At 31.6% G+C, this 15,000-nt stretch overlaps 1 protein-coding gene across 6 annotated transcripts in view; it reads right to left on the reverse strand.

The window, feature by feature from the left end:
- The window catches only part of LOC122264606 (uncharacterized), a 245,129-nt gene that overhangs the window by 79,475 nt on the left and 150,654 nt on the right, over positions 1 to 15,000 (reverse strand). The gene's annotated exons all lie outside the window — the stretch shown is intronic.

The raw sequence follows: 15,000 nt of genomic DNA on the forward strand, positions 1-15,000 counted from the left end.
CAATTCACTGATTTTTGTTATATTAAAGGAAAAATCAATTGCGAGAAAAAAGGTGCAAGAAAAAAAAATGACGATCCTGAAAAAAAGCAAAAAATGCTTAAAATACACGTTAGAGCCATTCTGATAACGAAACGGATTACAGTTCAATGCACTGATTTTTGCTATATTAAAGGAAAAATCAATTGCGAGAAAAAAGGTGCAAGAAAAAAAAATGACGATCCTGAAAAAAAGCCAAAAATGCTTAAAATACACGTTAGAGCCATTCTGATAACGAAACGGATTACAGTTCAATGCACTGATTTTTGCTATATTAAAGGAAAAATCAATTGCGAGAAAAAAGGTGCAAGAAAAAAAATGACGATCCTGAAAAAATGCCAAAAATGCTTAAAATACACGTTAGAGCCATTCTGATAACGAAACGGATTACAGTTCAATGCACTGATTTTTGTTATATTAAAGGAAAAATCAATTGCGAGAAAAAAGGTGCAAGAAAAAAAAATGACGATCCTGAAAAAAAGCCAAAAATGCTTAAAATACACGTTAGAGCCATTCTGATAACGAAACGGATTACAGTTCAATGCACTGATTTTTGTTATATTAAAGAAAAATCAATTGCGAGAAAAAGTGGCAAGAAAAAAAAATGACGATCCTGAAAAAATGCAAAAAATGCTTAAAATACACGTTAGAGCCATTCTGATAACGAAACGGATTACAGTTCAATGCACTGATTTTTGTTATATTAAAGGAAAAATCAATTGCGAGAAAAAAGGTGCAAGAAAAAAAAAATGACGATCCTGAAAAAAATGCCAAAAATGCTTAAAATACACGTTAGAGCCATTCTGATAACGAAACGGATTACAGTTCAATGCACTGATTTTTGTTATATTAAAGGAAAAATCAATTGCGAGAAAAAAGGTGCAAGAAAAGAAAAATGGTGCAAGAAAAAAAATGACGATCCTGAAAAAATGCCAAAAATGCTTAAAATACACGTTAGAGCCATTCTGATAACGAAACGGATTACAGTTCAATGCACTGATTTTTGTTATATTAAAGGAAAAATCAATTGCGAGAAAAAAGGTGCAAGAAAAAAAAATGACGATCCTGAAAAAATGCCAAAAATGCTTAAAATACACGTTAGAGCCATTCTGATAACGAAACGGATTACAGTTCAATGCACTGATTTTTGCTATATTAAAGGAAAAATCAATTGCGAAAAAAGGTGCAAGAAAAAAAAATGACGATCCTGAAAAAAAGCCAAAAATGCTTAAAATACACGTTAGAGCCATTCTGATAACGAAACGGATGAAACGGATTACAGTTCAATGCACTGATTTTTGCTATATTAAAGGAAAAATCAATTGCGAGAAAAAAGGTGCAAGAAAAAAAAAATGACGATCCTGAAAAAAAGCCAAAAATGCTTAAAATACACGTTAGAGCCATTCTGATAACGAAACGGATTACAGTTCAATGCACTGATTTTTGTTATATTAAAGGAAAAATCAATTGCGAGAAAAAAAGGTGCAAGAAAAAAAATGACGATCCTGAAAAAATGCCAAAAATGCTTAAAATACACGTTAGAGCCATTCTGATAACGAAACGGATTACAGTTCAATGCACTGATTTTTGTTATATTAAAGGAAAAATCAATTGCGAGAAAAAAGGTGCAAGAAAAAAAAAATGACGATCCTGAAAAAGTGCCAAAAATACTTAAAATACACGTTAGAGCCATTCTGATAACGAAACGGATTACAGTTCAATGCACTGATTTTTGCTATATTAAAGGAAAAATCAATTGCGAGAAAAAAGGTGCAAGAAAAAAAAATGACGATCCTGAAAAAAAGCCAAAAATGCTTAAATTACACGTTAGAGCCATTCTGATAACGAAACGGATTACAGTTCAATGCACTGATTTTTGCTATATTATAAGAAAATCAAATGCGAGTAAAAAGGTGCAAGAAAAAAAATGACGATCCTGAAAAAATGCCAAAAATGCTTAAAAAACACGTTAGAGCCATTCTGATAACGAAACGGATTACAGTTTAATGCACTGATTTTTGCTATATTAAAGGAAAAATCAATTGCGAGAAAAAAGGTGCAAGAAAAAAAAAATGACGATCCTGAAAAAAAGCCAAAAATGCTTAAAATACACGTTAGAGCCATTCTGATAACGAAACGGATTACAGTTCAATGCACTGATTTTTGCTATATTAAAGGAAAAATCAATTGCGAGAAAAAAGGTGCAAGAAAAAAAAAAATGACGATCCTGAAAAAAAAGCCAAAAATGCTTAAAAAACACGTTAGAGCCATTCTGATAACGAAACGGATTACAGTTCAATGCACTGATTTTTGCTATATTAAAGGAAAAATGAATTGCGAGAAAAAATGTGCAAGAAAAAAAAAACGATACTGAAAAAATGCCAAAAATGCTTAAAATACACGTTAGAGCCATTATGATAACGAAACGGATTACAGTTCAATGCACTGATTTTTGCTATATTAAAGGAAAAATCAATTGCGAGAAAAAAGGTGCAAGAAAAAAAAAATGACGATCCTGAAAAAAAAGCCAAAAATGCTTAAAATACACGTTAGAGCCATTCTGATAACGAAACGGATTACAGTTCGATACACTGATTTTTGTTATATTAAAGACCCATTCTGATAACGAAACGGATTACAGTTCAATGCACTGATTTTTGCTATATTAAAGGAAAAATCAATTGCGAGAAAAAAGGTGCAAGAAAAAAAAATGACGATCCTGAAAAAATGCCAAAAATGCTTAAAATACACGTTAGAGCCATTCTGATAACGAAACGGATTACAGTTCAATGCACTGATTTTTTTTATATTAAAGGAAAAATCAATTGCGAGAAAAAAGGTGCAAGAAAAAAAAATGACGATCCTGAAAAAAAGCCAAAAATGCTTAAGATACACGTTAGAGCCATTCTGATAACGAAACGGATTACAGTTTAATGCACTGATTTCTGTTATATTAAAGGAAAAATCAATTGCGAGAAAAACCGTGGAAGACAAAAAAAATGACGATCCTGAAAAAATGCCAAAAATGCTTAAAATACACGTTAGAGCCATTCTGATAACGAAACGGATTACAGTTAAATGCACTGATTTTTGCTATATTAAAGGAAAAATCAATTGCGAGAAAAAAGGTGCAAGTAAAAAAAATGACGATCCTGAAAAAAAGCCAAAAAATGCTTAAAATACACGTTAGAGCCATTCTGATAACGAAACGGATTACAGTTCAATGCACTGATTTTTGCTATATTAAAGGAAAAATCAATTGCGAGAAAAAACGTGCAAGAAAAAAAAATGACGATCCTGAAAAAAAGCTAAAAAATGCTTAAAATACACGTTAGAGCAATTATGTTGACGAAACGGATTACAGTTCAATGCACTGATTTTTGTTATATTAAAGGAAAAATCAATTGCGAGAAAAAAGGTGCAAGAAAAAAAAATGACGATCCTGAAAAAAAGCCGAAAATGCATAAAATACACGTTAGAGCCATTCTGATAACGAAACGGATTACAGTTCAATACACTGGTTTTTGTTACATAAAAGGAAAAATCAATTGCGAGAAAAAAGGTGCAAGAAAAAAAAAATGACGATCTTGAAAAAAAGCCAGAATGCTTAAAATATACGTTAGAGCCATTCTGATAACGAAACGGATTACAGTTCAATGCACTGGTTTTTGTTATATTAAAGGAAAAATCAATTGCGAGAAAAAAGGTGCAAGAAAAAAAAAATGACGATGCTGAAAAAAAAGCCAAAAATGCTTAAAATACACGTTAGAGCCATTTTGATAACGAAACGGATTACAGTTCAATGCACTGGTTTTTGTTATATTAAAGGAAAAATCAATTGCGAGAAAAAAGGTGCAAGAAATGCACTGATTTTTGTTATATTAAAGGAAAAATCATTTGCTAGAAAAAAGGTGCAAGAAAAAAAATGACGATCCTGAAAACATGCCAAAAATGCTTAAAATACACGTTAGAGCCATTCTGATAACGAAACGGATTACAGTTCAATGCACTGATTTTTGCTATATTAAAGGAAAAATCAATTGCGAGAAAAAAGGTGCAAGAAAAAAAAAATGACGATCCTGAAAAAATGCCAAAAATGCTTAAAATACACGTTAGAGCCATTCTGATAACGAAACGGATTACAGTTCAATGCACTGATTTTTGCTATATTAAAGGAAAAATCAATTGCGAGAAAAAAGGTGCAAGAAAAAAAATGACGATCCTGAAAAAATGCCAAAAATGCTTAAAATACACGTTAGAGCCATTCTGATAACGAAACGGATTACAGTTCAATGCACTGATTTTTGCTATATTAAAGGAAAAATCAATTGCGAGAAAAAAGGTGCAAGAAAAAAAAATGACGATCCTGAAAAAATGCTTAAAATACACGTTAGAGCCATTCTGATAACGAAACGGATTACAGTTCAATGCACTGATTTTTGTTATATTAAAGGAAAAATCAATTGCGAGAAAAAAGGTGCAAGAAAAAAAAAATGACGATCCTGAAAAAATGCCAAAAATGCTTAAAATACACGTTAGAGCCATTCTGATAACGAAACGGATTACAGTTCAATGCACTGATTTTTTTTATATTAAAGGAAAAATCAATTGCGAGAAAAACATGTAACAAAAAAAAAAAAAATGACGATCCTGAAAAAATGCCAAAAATGCTTTAAACTACACTAGAGCCGCATTCTGATCGAAACGGATTTACAGTTCAATGCACTGATTTTTGTTATATTAAAGGAAAAATCAATTGCGAGAAAAAAGGTGCAAGAAAAAAAAATGACGATCCTGAAAAAATGCCAAAAATGCTTAAAATACACGTTAGAGCCATTCTGATAACGAAACGGATTACAGTTCAATGCACTGATTTTTGCTATATTAAAGGAAAAATCAATTGCGAGAAAAAAGGTGCAAGAAAAAAAATGACGATCCTGAAAAAATGCCAAAAATGCTTAAAATACACGTTAGAGCCATTCTGATAACGAAACGGATTACAGTTCAATGCACTGATTTTTGTTATATTAAAGGAAAAATCAATTGCGAGAAAAAAGGTGCAAGAAAAAAAAAAAATGACGATCCTGAAAAAAAGCCAAAAATGCTTAAAATACACGTTAGAGCCATTCTGATAACGAAACGGATTACAGTTCAATGCACTGATTTTTGTTATATTAAAGGAAAAATCAATTGCGAGAAAAAAGGTGCAAGAAAAAAAAAATGACGATCCTGAAAAAATGCAAAAATGCTTAAAATACACGTTAGAGCCATTCTGATAACGAAACGGATTACAGTTCAATGCACCGATATTTGTTATATTAAAGGAAAAATCAATTGCGAGAAAAATGGTGCAAGAAAAAATAAATGACGATCCTGAAAAAAAACCAAAAATGCTTAAAATACACGTTAGAGCCATTCTGATAACGAAACGGATTATAGTTCAATGCACTGATTTTTGTTATATTAAAGGAAAAATCAATTGCGAGAAAAAAGGTGCAAGAAAAAAAATGACGATCCTGAGTTTTGTTATATTAAAGGAAAAATCAATTGCGAGAAAAAAGGTGCAAGAAAAAAAATGACGATCCTGAAAAAATGCCAAAAATGCTTAAAATACACGTTAGAGCCATTCTGATAACGAAACGGATTACAGTTCAATGCACTGATTTTTGTTATATTAAAGGAAAAATCAATTGCGAGAAAAAAGGTGCAAGAAAAAAAAATGACGATCCTGAAAAAATGCCAAAAATGCTTAAAATACACGTTAGAGCCATTCTGATAACGAAACGGATTACAGTTCAATGCACTGATTTTTGTTATATTAAAGGAAAAATCAATTGCGAGAAAAAAGGTGCAAGAAAAAAAAATGACGATCCTGAAAAAATGCCAAAAATGCTTAAAAAACACGTTAGAGCCATTCTGATAACGAAACGGATTACAGTTCAATGCACTGATTTTTGCTATATTAAAGGAAAAATCAATTGCGAGAAAAAAGGTGCAAGAAAAAAAAATGACGATCCTGAAAAAAAGCTAAAAATGCTTAAAATACACGTTAGAGCCATTCTGATAACGAAACGGATTACAGTTCAATGCACTGATTTTTGCTATATTAAAGGAAAAATCAATTGCGAGAAAAAAGGTGCAAGAAAAAAAAATGACGATCCTGAAAAAATGCCAAAAATGCTTAAAATACACGTTAGAGCCATTCTGATAACGAAACAGATTACAGTTCAATGCACTGATTTTTGTTATATTAAAGGAAAAATCAATTGCGAGAAAAAAGGTGCAAGAAAAAAAATGACGATCCTGAAAAAATGCCAAAAATGCTTAAAATACACGTTAGAGCCATTCTGATAACGAAACGGATTATAGTTCAATGCACTGATTTTTGCTATATTAAAGGAAAAATCAATTGCGAGAAAAAAAGTGAAAGAAAAAAAAATGACGATCCTTTTTTCTCACAATTGATTTTTCCTTTAATATAGCAAAAATCAGTGCATTGAACTGTAATCCGTTTCGTTATCAGAATGGCTCTAACGTGTATTTTAAGCATTTTTGGCATTTTTTCAGGATCGTCATTTTTTTTTCTTGCACCTTTTTTCTCGCAATTGATTTTTCCTTTAATATAGCAAAAATCAGTGCATTGAACTGTAATCCGTTTCGTTATCAGAATGGCTCTAACGTGTATTTTAAGCATTTTTGCTTTTTTCAGGATCGTCATTTTTTTTTCTTGCACCTTTTTCTCGCAATTGATTTTTCCTTTAATATAGCAAAAATCAGTGCATTGAACTGTAATCCGTTTCGTTATCAGAATGGCTCTAACGTGTATTTTAAGCATTTTTGGCATTTTTTCAGGATCGTCATTTTTTTTTCTTGCACCTTTTTTCTCGCAATTGATTTTTCCTTTAATATAACAAAAATCAGTGCATTGAACTGTAATCCGTTTCGTTATCAGAATGGCTCTAACGTGTATTTTAAGCATTTTTGGCATTTTTTCAGGATCGTCATTTTTTTTTCTTGCACCTTTTTTCTCGCAATTGATTTTTCCTTTAATATAGCAAAAATCAGTGCATTGAACTGTAATCCGTTTCGTTATCAGAATGGCTCTAACGTGTATTTTAAGCATTTTTGGCATTTTTTCAGGATCGTCATTTTTTTTTCTTGCACCTTTTTTCTCGCAATTGATTTTTCCTTTAATATAACAAAAATCAGTGCATTGAACTGTAATCCGTTTCGTTATCAGAATGGCTCTAACGTGTATTTTAAGCATTTTTGGCATTTTTTCAGGATCGTCATTTTTTTTTCTTGCACCTTTTTTCTCGCAATTGATTTTTCCTTTAATATAGCAAAAATCAGTGCATTGAACTGTAATCCGTTTCGTTATCAGAATGGCTCTAACGTGTATTTTAAGCATTTTTGGCATTTTTTCAGGATCGTCATTTTTTTTTTTTTGCACGTTTTTCTCGCAATTGATTTTTCCTTTAATATAAAAAAATCAGTGCATTGAACTGTAATCCGTTTCGTTATCAGAATGGCTCTAACGTGTATTTTAAGCATTTTTGGCATTTTTTCAGGATCGTCATTTTTTTTTCTTGCACCTTTTTTCTCGCAATTGATTTTTCCTTTAATATAACAAAAATCAGTGCATTGAACTGTAATCCGTTTCGTTATCAGAATGGCTCTAACGTGTATTTTAAGCATTTTTGGCATTTTTTCAGGATCGTCATTTTTTTTTTCTTGCACCTTTTTTCTCGCAATTGATTTTTCCTTTAATATAACAAAAATCAGTGCATTGAACTGTAATCCGTTTCGTTATCAGAATGGCTCTAACGTGTATTTTAAGCATTTTTGGCATTTTTTCAGGATCGTCATTTTTTTTTCTTGCACCTTTTTTCTCGCAATTGATTTTTCCTTTAATATAACAAAAATCAGCGCATTGAACTGTAATCCGTTTCGTTATCAGAATGGCTCTAACGTGTATTTTAAGCATTTTTCGCATTTTTTCAGGATCGTCATTTTTTTTTCTTGCACCTTTTTTCTCGCAATTGATTTTTCCTTTAATATAGCAAAAATCAGTGCATTTAACTGTAATCCGTTTCGTTATCAGAATGGCTCTAACGTGTATTTTAAGCATTTTTGGCATTTTTTCAGGATCGTCATTTTTTTTCTTGCACCTTTTTTCTCGCAATTGATTTTTCCTTTAATATAACAAAAATCAGCGCATTTAACTGTAATCCGTTTAGTTATCAGAATGGCTCTAACGTCTATTTAAAGCATTTTAGGGTTTTTTTCAGGATCGTTATTTTTTTTCTTCTTGCACCTTTTTTCTCGCAATTCCTTTTTTCTTTAGTATAACGAAAATCAGCGCATTTAACTGTAATCCGTTTCGTTATCAGAATGGCTCTAACGTGTATTTTAAGCATTTTTGGCATTTTTTCAGGATCGTCATTTTTTTTTCTTGAACCTTTATTCTCACAATTGATTTTTCCTTTAATACAGAAAAAATAAGCGCATTTAACTGTAATCCGTTTCGTTATCAGAATGGCTCTAACGTGTATTTTAAGCATTTTTGGCATTTTTCCAGGATCGTCATATTTTTTTTCTCTTGCACCTATTTTCTCGCAATTGATTTTTCCTTTAATATAACGCATATCAGCGCATTGAACTGTAATCCGTTTCATTATCAGAATGGCTCTAACGTGTATTTCAAGTATTTTTGGTTTTTTTTCAGGATCGTCATTTTTTTTTTTTTCCTGCACCTTTTTTCTCGCAATTGATTTTTCCTTTACTATAAAAAATCAGCGCATTTAAGTGTAATACGTTTCGTCATCAGAATGGCTCTAACGTGTATTTTAAGCATGTTTTTTTTTCAGGATCTTGTATATTACTTATTTTTTTTTCTTGCACCTTTTTTCTCGCAATTGATTTTTCCTTTAATATACAAAAATCAGCGCATTTAACTGTGATTCGTTTCATTATCAGAATGTTCTAACGTGTATTTTAAGCATTTTTGGCTTTTTTTCAGGATCGTATTACTAGCTATTTTTTTTTCTTGTACCTTTTTTCTAGCATTTGTTTTTTCCTTTAATATAACGAAAATCAGTGCATTGAACTGTAATCCCTTTCGTTATCAGAATTGTTTTAACCTGTATTTTATGCATTTTTGGCATTTTTTCAGGATCGTATATATTACTTTGTATTATTTTACTTTCACCTTTTTTCTCCCAATTGATTTTTCCTTTAATATAAAAAAATCAGCGCATTTAATTACAATACGTTTCATTATCAGAATGGCTCGAACGTGCATTTTAAACATTCTTGGCTTTTCTCAGGATCGTCATTTTTTTTTTCTTGCACCTTTTTTCTCGCAATTGCTTTTTCGTTTAATATAACGAAAATCAGCGCATTTAACTATAATCAGTTTCATTATGAGAACGGATCTAACGTGTATTTTAAGCTTTTTTTTCAGGATCGTATATATTACTTGCATTTTTTTTCTTTCACCTTTTTTCTCGCAATTGCGTTTTCCTTTAATATAACGAAAATCAGTTTATTTAACTGTAATCCATTTCATTATCAGAATGGCTCTAACGTGTATTTTAAGCATTTTTGTTTTTTTTCAGGATCGTATATATTACTTGCATTGTTTTTTTGTTGATGTTTTTCTCGCAATTGCTTTTTCTTTAATATAATGAAAATTACCGTATATAACTATAATTCGTTTCATTACCAGAATGGATCTAACGTGTAATTGAGGCATTTTTTCTGGATCGTATATATTACTTGCATTCTTTTTTTTTCTTTCTTTTTTCTCGCAATTGCTTTTTCCTTTAATATAACGATAATCACATCTTTTAACTGTAATTCGTTTCATTATCAGAATGGTTCTAACGTGTATTTTTAGCATTTTTGGCTTTTTTCAGGATCGTATATATTACTCTTTTTTCCATTTTTTTTCGCAATTGATTTGTCAAATAATACAACGAAAATCAGCGCATTTCATTATTAGAATGGCTCTAACGTGTATTTCAAGTATTTATGGCTTTTTTCAGGATCGTAGATATTAATTGCATTTTTTTTTGCACCATTTTTCTCGCAATTTATTTTCTTTTTATATAACGAAAATCAGAGGATTTAACTGTAATCCTTTTCAATATCAGAATGGCTCTAACGTGTATTTTAAGATCTTTTTTTTTCAGGATCGTCTATATTATTTTCGTTTTTTTTCAGGATCGTCATTCTTTTTTTTTTTTTTTTTTTTGCACCTTTTTCTCGCACTTCCTTTTTTTCTTTAATATAACGAGATCAGCGCATTTAACTGTAATCCGTTTCATTATCAGAATGGCATTTTTTCAGGATCGTCATTTTTTTTTCTTGCACCTTTTTTCTCGCAATTGATTTTTCCTTTAATATAACAAAAATCAGTGCATTGAACTGTAATCCGTTTCGTTATCAGAATGGCTCTAACGTGTATTTTAAGCATTTTTGGCATTTTTTCAGGATCGTGATTTTTTTTTCTTGCACCTTTTTTCTCGCAATTGATTTTTCCTTTAATATAATAAAAATCAGTGCATTGAACTGTAATCCGTTTCGTTATCAGAATGGCTCTAACGTGTATTTTAAGCATTTTTGGCATTTTTTCAGGATCGTCATTTTTTTTTCTTGCACCTTTTTTCTCGCAATTGATTTTTCCTTTAATATAACAAAAATCAGTGCATTGAACTGTAATCCGTTTCGTTATCAGAATGGCTCTAACGTGTATTTTAAGCATTTTCGGGTTTTTTTTAGGATCGTGATTTTTTTTTTCTTGCACCTTTTTTCTCGCAATTGATTTTTCCTTTAATATAATAAAAATCAGTGCATTTAACTGTAATCCGTTTCGTTATCAGAATGGCTCTAACGTGTATTTTAAGCATTTTTGGCATTTTTTCAGGATCGTCATTTTTTTTTTCTTGCACCTTTTTTCTCGCAATTGATTTTTCCTTTAATATAATAAAAACCAGTGCATTGAACTGTAATCCGTTTCGTTATCAGAATGGCTCTAACGTGTATTTTAAGCATTTTTGGCATTTTTTCAGGATCGTGATTTTTTTTTCTTGCACCTTTTTTCTCGCAATTGATTTGTTGCTGCAAGCTGCTTGGTGTTCTGGACAGGGCCCTATGATTTTTTTTTTTTAATCTGCCGGTTGCGTGAGTTGGATCTACTGCGGTCCTTAAGGTGTGTTTGTGTGTGGGTTGTTTCGGCCTGACAGCGTTTTGTGTAGCCTGAACCGGCATTTGTACCATCGGTTCTGCTACCTTTTTTTGTTTTGTTTGGCAGGGTGTCGAGGCGGTTGTGGTGGCAGATGTGCTGTTGCCTCTTGTTCAGGTGACTGGGTGACGTTTGTCGGTGATCTTACGTTTTCTCGCCTGACTGATTGTGTTGTTTGTCAAATATGAGCTTTATCTGGTTGTTCAGTGCCATGGTTGCCGAGGTTTGTGTTGGGAGGAATTACTTTTAGAATCCCCATGAGTCGGATTCTCCCAGGTCGAGCAGTGGGAAGTTGTTTCGGGCTAGGGTATTTTTTGCATGTTGTCTGAAACCGACTGTTAGGTTCTGGATGTGGGCATAGGTGATAAGGATTTCTTTAGAAAGATTGTCTGGGAGTGCCAGCTGCACTGTCTGTTTTATTTTCCTTTTCTTGGCTTATTAATGGTTTCCAGGTGTTTTGAGTTGAGCTACTTCTTTTATTAGTTTTATTTCCTTTTCTTTGTCTTTTTCTGTCATGATTTCCTTTGTCTTTTTCTGTCATGATTTCCTTTGTCTTTTTCTGTCATGATTTCCTTTGTCTTTTCCTGTCACGATTTCCTGGGCACTTTTTATTTCTTCCGTTTTTGTTGAAGGATAGGATTAAGAAGGAAATGTTGAGAGAAAGAGTGGCAGTGGGAGAGTTGCGAGAGGCCAGGCTGAGGTGGTTGGGGCGCGTTGTGCGGAGAGAGGAGAGCTACGTAGGGAACAGAGTGAGGAAGGAGGTGGTTGGGCAGAGAAAGAGGGAAAGACCAAAGAGAAGATGGAAGGACTGTGTGAACGAGGATCTGATGCAAAGGGATTGAAGGAGGAAGATGCAAGAAACAGAGCACTATGGAGGGCAAAAATTCGTACCGGCAACCTCACGTGAATGGGATTAAATCCAGAAGACAAGATACAACAACAACAACAAAAAATGTAAGTAATATATGCGATCCTTAAAAAAGACAAAAATCCTTAAAATAAACGTTAGTGCCATTCTGATAATTAAACGGATTACAGTTAAATGAGCTGATTTTCGTTATGTTAAAGGAAAAAACAATTGCAAGAAAAAAGATGCAAAAAAAAAAAATGTAAGTAATATATACGATCCTTAAAAAAGCCAAAAATACTTAAAACACACGTTAGAGCCATTCTGATAATGGAACGGATTAAAGTTAAATGCGCTGATTTTCCTTATATTAAAGGAAAAAGCAATTGCTAGAAAAAAAAGTGCAACAAAAAAATGCAAGTAATATATACGATTCTGAGAAAAACAAAAATGCTCAAAATACACGATAGAGCCATTCTGATAATGATATGGAACACAGTTAAATGAGCTGATTTTCGTTATATTAAAGGAAAAAGCAATTGCGAGAAAAAAAGTGCAAAATCAACAACAACAAAAATGTAAGTAATATATACGATCCTGAAAAAAGTCAAAAATGCTTAAAATACACGTTAGAGTCATTCTCATGATGAAACAGATTACAGTTAAATGCGTTGATTTGCGTTATATTAAAGGAAAAGACAATTGCGAGAAAAAAGAGGTAAAAAAATGCAAGATATATGTACGGTCCTGAAAAGAAATAATTGCTTAAAATACACGATAGAGCCATTCTGATAATGAAAAGGATTACAGTTAAATGCGCTGATTTTCGTTATATTAAAGGAAAAAAGCAATTGCGAGAGGAAAGATGCAACAAAAAAATGCAAGTATTATATACGATCCTGAGAGAAATGCTTAAAATATACGTTGAAGCTATTCTGACAATGCAATGGATAACATTTTCGTTATTTTAAAGGAAAAAAGTAATTGCGAGAAAAAGGTGCAAAAATAATAAAAAAAAAAATAAATAAATAAATAAAAACTCAAGTAATATATACGGTCCTGAAAAAAAAGCAAAAAATGATTAAAATACACGTTAGAGCCATTCTGATAATTAAACGGATTACAGTTAAATGAGCTTATTATTTTTTATTTTTTTTTAAGAAAAAAATAATTGCGAGAAAAAAGGTGCAAAAAAAAATGTAAGTAATATATACGATCCTGAAAAAACATAAAATGCTTATAATACACGTTATGAATAATGAAACGAATTACAGTTAAATGCGCTGATTTTCGTATTATTAAAGGAAAAAATAATTGCGAAAAAAGGTGCAACAAAAAGAAAAATGACAGTAATATATACGATCCTGAAAAAAAGGATAAAAAGTGCTTAAAATACACTTTAGAACTACTGTGATAATGAAACGGATTACAGTTTAATGCACTGACTTCCGCTATATTAAAGGAAAAAGCAAGAGCTAGAAAAAAGGTGCAAGAAAAAAAAATGCAAGTAATACAGTATACACGATCCTGAAAAAAATGCTTAAAATACACTTTAGAGCCATTCTGATAATGGAATGGATTACAGTTAAATGTGCATATTTTCGCTATATAAAAGTAAAAATCAATTGCGAGAAAAAAGGTGCAAGAAAAAATATGCAAGTAATATATACGATCCTGAAAAAAACAAAAATGCTTTAAATACACGTTAGAGCCATTCTGAAAATGAAACGAATTACGGTTAAATGCGCATATTTTCGTTATATTAAAGGAAAAAGCAATTGCGAGAAAAAAGTGAAAATATATATATATACGATCTTGAAAAAAAACAAAAAATCCTTAAAATACACGTTAGAGCCGTTCTGATAATGAAACGGATTACAGTAAAATACGCATATTTTCGTTATATTAAAGGAAAAAGCAATTCCGAGGGAAAAGGTGCAAGAAAAAAAAAATGCAAGTAATATACACGATCCTGAAAAAAACAAAAATGCTTAAAATACACGTTAGAGCCGTTCTGATAATGAAACGGATTACAGTTAAATAAACATATTTTCGTTATATTAAAGGAAAAAGCAATTACGAGGGAAAAGGTACAAGAAAAAAAAAATGCAAGTATGTATATTAAAGGAAAAAGCATCTCCGAAAAAAAAAGTGAAAGAAAAAAAAAATTGTCAGTGATATACACGATCCTGAAAAAAAACGAAAAGCTTGAAATACACGTTAGAGCCATTCTGATAATGAAACAGATTATAGTTAAATGCGCTGATTTCGTTATATTAAAGGAAAAAGCAATTGCGAAAAAAAGGTGCAAAAAAATGCAAATAATATAGACGATCCTGAAAAAAAGCTTAAAATACACGTTACAGCCATTCATAATGAAACGGATTACAGTTAAATGCGCTGCTTTTCGTTATATCAAAGGAAAAAGCAATTACGAGAAAAAAAGGTACAAAAAAAAAAAAAATGCAAGTAATATATACGATCCTGAAAAAGCCAAAAATCCTTAAAATGCACGTGAGAGCCATTCTGATAATGAAACGGATTACAGTTAAATGCTCTGATTTCTTTATACACAGCAATAACAACAGCCCTGTAAGGCTGCTGGACGGCATAGAACCTGATGCGTCTTACTAGAGCATTCGAATGTATGCCCAAGAACCTCGCAAATACGACTGGCCGACACACATCAAATTGGCAAAGAAATCGCCAAAGGTAACATCAAATTGATTTATTCCGACTCATCCAATGCAGACATGGTCACAGCCAACACTTTACACAAAAACCTCCTTGCTGGTGAGATGGACATCTCCTACATACACATAATAGGGTAAAAACATATAAACTAGCTGAGCAATGGATACCTTCCTGC

The sequence above is a fragment of the Penaeus japonicus genome, unplaced genomic scaffold, assembly GCF_977035675.1.
Source record: "Penaeus japonicus unplaced genomic scaffold, GWHDUDI00000001_assembly GWHDUDI00000003, whole genome shotgun sequence".
Classification (NCBI taxonomy): Eukaryota; Metazoa; Arthropoda; class Malacostraca; order Decapoda; family Penaeidae; genus Penaeus; species Penaeus japonicus.